Source organism: Chrysochloris asiatica, unplaced genomic scaffold (assembly GCF_000296735.1).
Source record: "Chrysochloris asiatica unplaced genomic scaffold, ChrAsi1.0 scaffold00062, whole genome shotgun sequence".
Lineage (NCBI taxonomy): Eukaryota > Metazoa > Chordata > Mammalia > Afrosoricida > Chrysochloridae > Chrysochloris > Chrysochloris asiatica.
Window position 1 is genome coordinate 10,845,704 of NW_006408580.1, and position 6,577 is coordinate 10,852,280.

Consider the following 6,577-nt stretch of genomic DNA (forward strand, 5'->3'; position numbering starts at 1 on the left):
CCTTTAGTTGGTTGATGATGCATGGAGGGGATGATACATGATAGGATGAATGTAAAACTAATGTACTTCTATGTAAACTACCACAGAATTCACAATAAAACATTAAAACAAAAAAAGTGATTCCCGCATTGTCCCTTCTCACAACCAGGTACTTGGAGAATTCTAACTTCCCTGTAAGCCCCAAATGAAAGGCTGTTTCTTTTTGTTTTCCTTTTTTAAATCCAGGTGCTATTTAAAATAACCACTAGGACGTGGCTAAAATGACCCGGACAGGAAGAGCAAGTAGCAGCAGGTCATGGAGAAATAGAGTGATGTGTGCACAGCCGGAGCCGGCTCAGATAATTACCTGCATACGCCTTCCTTGCCTAGTTCACAGATCTGGACCAGGCAGGCCTGGCCACGCAAGTGACCTGCCTACCCACCCTTGTACGGATAGGTGTGCCCGTCTGGGCACCTCCATGGCCTCAGCCATGCTGGCACCTGGATTGAGCCACTGTGCACAGGTTGCTTTGCAAGTAGAAAGGAACTGATGTGCTCTCATGCCCTCTGGCTTAGAGCCAGGACCTGGGCTCCCTGCTGACTGGGGAGAGCTCCCTGAGCTATTGAAGGTCCTGACTCACCCATTCCACTTATAATAAGTATGAAACCTACTAGGTAAGGACCTGGCTGGTTCCCAGAATGGAGACCGGCTTTGCTATCGGGCTGGGATCCCACGGGAGTGCCCCAGTCTCTGCAGAAAAGAGTACATTTAACTCCTGAGGAAATGCCCTTGTCCACCTGGAAACTGAAAGAAGACAGCTCTTTCAACTTGGTTTCCCAGTGCAGTGGGTGTGTAGTAAGCACTTAGGGAATTTAACATCACTGAAACTCTTGCCTACCTGGACTTCCATGACACAGCATTTCTCCAGTTCTCTTGTTACACTTCCGGTCTCCATAAGGAACTCTTTATCTTGTGTCCTCCCTTTTGCAGGGTGAGAGTGCACCCCAAAGTTCACCTTTGCACCACTTTCTATATATTTCCCAGGGTAGGACTTTCTAGGTGCTCAAGAGAAGTTGACTCCTAAATTTCTATCTATATCCTGATTCCCTCATCTTCGCCTAATTCCAGTAAGAACAAAACTTTCTGTCAGAGAGCAATTCTGATTAACACACCTGCCCTCCTTGATCTCATTACACTGCACCTTCAAGTCCTTCCCTCATTGCCCCCAGGAATAGAGGGGGACAGTGTGGGCCTAGACCTATCTAAGGTATGGCAATTATGGCATGTGCCCTGGGCGCTGCCTGAAGGGTGGAGGTAGGTGCCGTTGAACAGTTTTTTTTAAATCACCAAAGTTTCCATCTGTACCAGCTGTGAGAAATCATTCAACAAGTTAAAATGAAGGCTTTCGTATTTGAGCGCCTCCATGGGTCAAGGCAGACTGCGTGATCTGGCTCTGCTGCATATAGAAAGGGGAAAAAACGAAAAACGAAAAAAAAATTACTTGAAGCACATTCATCAGCAAAAGCAAGACAAGTGCAGTTGTAGTTTTCACATAGCACCATAATGTGTTACGTAAAAGATTAATGAGCTTGACGTGTGGTTTTGAGCTGATATTACGGTATAAAGTTATCTAAAAGATGGGGTCAGATGTTTGGTCGGGGCACAATTTCAGGACTTGCCACAATCAAAATTTTCCATAGTATGGGACTGTCTTCTGTCAGGGTCCCAAATGTGAATCTGGCCAAAGACCAACTGCTTCTGGCTTTCCTTTTAACATCTCTAACTTACCACCTTTTTCTTTGGATGGAAGCCTAGAAAAGTAACCTTGGGACCCATTGCCATACCTCTGCTGGCCCCACCTCCATAATTTCGGCCTATAATTCCTGGGAGCCAGAAAGAGCAAACTTTGGGCTTTCACTTCCTCCTACTCTAAAGCAACAAGCCTTGTGGACTAACTTCTCTATATAATGGAAGAAAGACTGTGTTCTGAGTTCTCTAGAATGACTGTTTAATTTGACAAAGAAATTAGCAAAAACCTTCCCCACTCCCAGGCAGATGGCTCCTTAGGTTTGCCCAGGAAGAAAGTTATATTACATATAAGAATGCAAAAGAGAAAACCACATTCATATTTTTCAAATTATTCCCTGTTTCACACAGTTTTTCTGTTATTCATCATGACAGCCAGTGAGGTAGTTATTCATGTTACTTGAATTTTACATTGAGAAAATTAAAGCACAGAGAGGTCATGTGACTTGCCCAACATCACATGGGCAATAGTGGTAGAACTGGGATTTAAAGCAGGTCTTGGTGGGGCACAGTTCTACTGTCACATACATGGGGTCACCAAGAGTCAGAGTAGACTTAATGGCAAACTTTGGGCTTTGGGCTTTTGGTTGGTTTTCCTCACTTCATTGACCCTGTCTTCTCCCTGTGTACCCATCATCGTGTAAATTTCCCTTTAATGTTTCTCTTTTATTCATTCCAAATTAGCCAATGTCTCACCAATTTCTTCTTTCAACTCTGAATTTGCTCTTGCCTCCCCAGTCCACTGTCAAGACACAGGTCCTGACACTCCCCATTAACATTTCTTGATCCCTGCCCTAGCTTCCCAATGGGCCTTTTATTGCCAATCTTTGTTTTTCAGACATCTTTGTATCAACAGCAGACAATTCCCTCCAAAATTTTGCTCTGTTTGCATCATTCCTTGGCTCACAGTAGCCTTTGTCTCTACCTCACCCACCACAATGCATCCAGGCTTTCCGAGATGCCCTCAGTCCACCTCTTCAAACCTGTCTTCCTCAACTCCCCTAGTAAGATCAGTCTCCAAACCTTTCTCAGCACCTGCTGCACTCATTCCTGTATTCAAATCTCAGCCAAGGTTGTTCTTCTGCTGGAATATGTCCCTTCTATCTGTGTAGCGTAGTAGTTACGAATCAGGCTGCTAACCTCATGGTCAGCAGTTCGAAACTACCAGCTGTTCGGTGGGAGAAAGATGAGGCTTTCTGCTCCTGTAAAGATTTACAGCCTCGGAAACCCTGTACAGGGTTGCTGTGAGTTGGAACCCACTCCACCGCACATAACAACAATCACATCTGTGTAAATCCTATCAATCCTCCAAAACTCCGTTGAGTTCTCCCATTCCTCCTAGGACGCCTTGTCACACAGTTTTCTCTGTCTCTTTCTCTAGAACCTCTTGTGTACTTAGCTCTAGGATCATGTACTCTGGCCCTTGATTTTTCTAGAATTGGCCCTGGTGCTTCTCCAGTGTGACTATGAACCTTTCAGGGACATAGTAATGACCTACAAGGGGGCTTCAAAAAGTTTGTGGAATAATTTCAGTTTCTTTTCATTCTATTTGTCCTCTAACATTTTGAAGCCCCCTCATCGGCATCCTTGTAAGCCACCCTTTCCCCAAGGTTTAGGGTAATTTATTAAAAATGCTGAATCAGAGTCTCTGAAGTGGGCCCAGGTATGTGAGGTTTTTTGTTTTGTTTTGGTTTGGTTTTGGTAACAGTTTTATTGAGGTATAATTTACATACCATGAAATTCACACCTTTAAAGTATACAATTCAGTGGGTCTTAGTATATTCATAGAGGTGTGCAACCATCCCTACTATCTAATTTTAGAGCATATTTATCACTTCAAAAAGAAATCTAGTATCTATTAGCAGGCACTCCTCACTCCCCCTCCCCCCAATCACTGACAAACATGAATCTACTTTCTATCTCTGTCAATTAGCCTGTGGTTTTTGTATGTGGCTTCTTTCACTTAGCTTAATATTTTCAAGGTTCGTTCAGTACCTCATTTTTTATGGTCAACAGATATTCCATTGTTTTGCTTATTCATTTATCTAGTTCTTATGTTTTGAGTTGGACAAATCTGCTGCAAAAGACATCTTTAAAGTGTTAAAATACAAAGATATCACTCTGAGATCTAAGATGCACCTGATCCAAGCCATGGTATTTTCAATCACCTCATATGAATGTGAAAGCTTGACAGTGAATAAAGAGGACTGAAAAATAATTGATGCATTTGAGTATGGTGTGGGTGAAGAATATTAAAAGTATCATGTGCTGCAAGAAGAACAAACAAATCTGTCTTGGAAGCAGTACAGCCAGAAGACTACTTAAAAGTGAGGATGATGTCTCATAAGACTGCGTCTCAGGTACTTTGGACATGTTATCAAAGGGAATCAGTCCTGAAAAAAGAAAATCATGCTTGGTAAAGTAGAGAACCAGCAAAAAGGATCCCCAATGCGATGGATTAACACAGTGACTGCAACAACTGGCTCAAGCAACAATTGTGAGGATGGTGCAGAACCGGGCAGTATTTCGTTCCATTGTGCATACGATCTCTATGAGTTGAAGCTGACTCAACAGCACCTAACAACAACAAATCATCTGGTAATGGACACTTGGGTTGTTTCCACTTTTTGGTTACTGTGAATAATGCTTTTATGAACATTTGTGTGCATGTTGTATGTGGGCATATACCTTCATTTCTCTCAGGTAGACACCTGTTGTTGTTAGGTGCCATCAAGTCGGTACCGACTCCTAGCGATCTTATGCACAGCAGAATGAAACACTGTCCGATCCTGGGCCAACCTCACTACTGTTGCCACACTTGAGTCCATCGATGCAGCCACTTGGCCAATCCATCTCGTTGGGGGTCTTCCTCTTTTTCTCTGACCCTTCACTTCACCAAACACGATATCCTTCTCCAGTGACTGGTCTCTCCTGACAATATGTCCGAAGTATGAGAGACGAAGTTTGACCATCCTGGCCTCCAAGGAGCACTCTGGCTGCACTTCTTCCAACACAGCTCTATTGGTTCTTTTGGTAGTCCATGGCACTTTCAATATTCTACTCCAACACCATAACTCAAAAGCATCAATTCTTCTACAGTCTTCCTTATACACTGTCCAGCTTTTGCATGCATATGAGGAATTGAAAATACCATGGCTTGGGTCAGGCACACCTTAGTCCTCAAGCTGACATCTTTGCTCTTCAACACTTTAAAAAGGTCTTGTGCCGCGCCGCAGATTTGCCTAATGCAATACGTCGTTTGATTTCTTGACTGCTGCTTCCATGAGTGTTGACAGTTGATCCAAGAAGAATGAAGTCCTTCACAATGTCAATCTTTTCTCCGTTGATAAGAATGTTGTTTATTGGTCCAGTGGTGAGGATTTTTTTTTTTTTCTTGAAATTGAGATGTAATCCATAGCAAAGGCTGTGTGCTCTTTGATCTTCATCAGTAAATGTTTTAAATCCTCTTCACTTTCAGCAAGCAAGGTTGTATCATCTGCATATCACAGGTTGTTAATGAGTCTTCCTCCAATCCTGATGCCACGTTTTTCTTCATACAACCCAGCTTCTCAGATTATTTGCTCAGCATCCAGGTTGAATAAATATGGTGAAAGAATACAACCTTGGTTGCACACCTTTTTAAATTTTAAACCGTTCAGTGTTCCCATGTTCTGTTCAAACAACTGCCCCTTGGTCCAGGTACAGATTCCTTGTGAGCACAATTAAGTCTTCCAGAATACTCATATTTAGCAATGTTGTCCATAGCTTGTCATGATCCACACAATCAAAAGCCTTGCGTAGTTAATAAAGTACAGGTAAACATCTTTCTGATATTCTCTGCTCTCAGCCAAGATCCTTCGGACATCAGCAATGATATCCCTCATTCCACGGCCTCTTCTGAATCTGGCTTGAGCCTCTGGAAGTTCTCTGTCAATGTATATATTATAGCCCTTTCTGTATTATCTTTAGTAAAACTTTACTCGCCTGGGATAGCAAAGAGATTGTCCGATGATTTCCGCATTCCGTTGGGTCACCTGTCTTTGGAATGGGCACAAATATGGATCTCTTCCAATCAGTCGGCCAGATAGTTTTCTTCTAAATTTCTTGGCAGAGATGAGTGAATGCCTCCAGTGCCACCTCACTTTCTTGAAAGATTTCAATTTTTATTCCATCAATTCCTGGTGCCTTGTTCTTTGCCAATTCCTTCAATGCATCTTGGACTTCCCCCTTCAGTATCATTGGCTCTTGATCATATGCTACCTCTTGAAACAGTTGAACATTAACCATTTCCTTTTGGTACAGTGACTCTGTGTATTCCTTCCACATTCTTTTGATACCTTCTGCATCATTCAATAATTTGTCCAGTGAATCTTTCAATAATGAAAGTCAATGCTTGAATTTTTTCTTCAGTTCCCCCAGCTTGAGAAATGCTGAGTGTGTTCTTCCTTTTTGGTTTTCTGATTCCAGATCTTTGCACATTTTGTTGTAATATTTGGCTTTATCTTCTCGGAGCTGATATATATATATTTTTTGTTGTTGTTGTTGAAATTTTCTGTTCAGCTCTTGGACCTCCTCATTTCTTCCATTTGCTTTAGCATCTCTACACTGGAGAGCAAGTTTCAGAGTCTCTTCTGACATCCATTTTGACCTTTTTCTTCTTTCTTGTCTTCTCAATGACTTTTTGCTTTCTTCATGTATGATGTTCTTGATGTCATCCCATAACTCTTCTGGTCTTCGATGTTTAGTGTTTAATGTATCAAATCTGTTCTTCAAATGATCTCTAAATTCAGG

The 6,577-nt window shown here is 42.1% G+C and overlaps 1 pseudogene; it reads right to left on the bottom strand.

Moving 5' to 3' along the window:
• LOC102815969 overlaps window positions 1-472 on the bottom strand; it is a 6,690-nt pseudogene extending 6,218 nt beyond the window's left edge.
• Window positions 473-6,577: the final 6,105 nt, after the last annotated feature.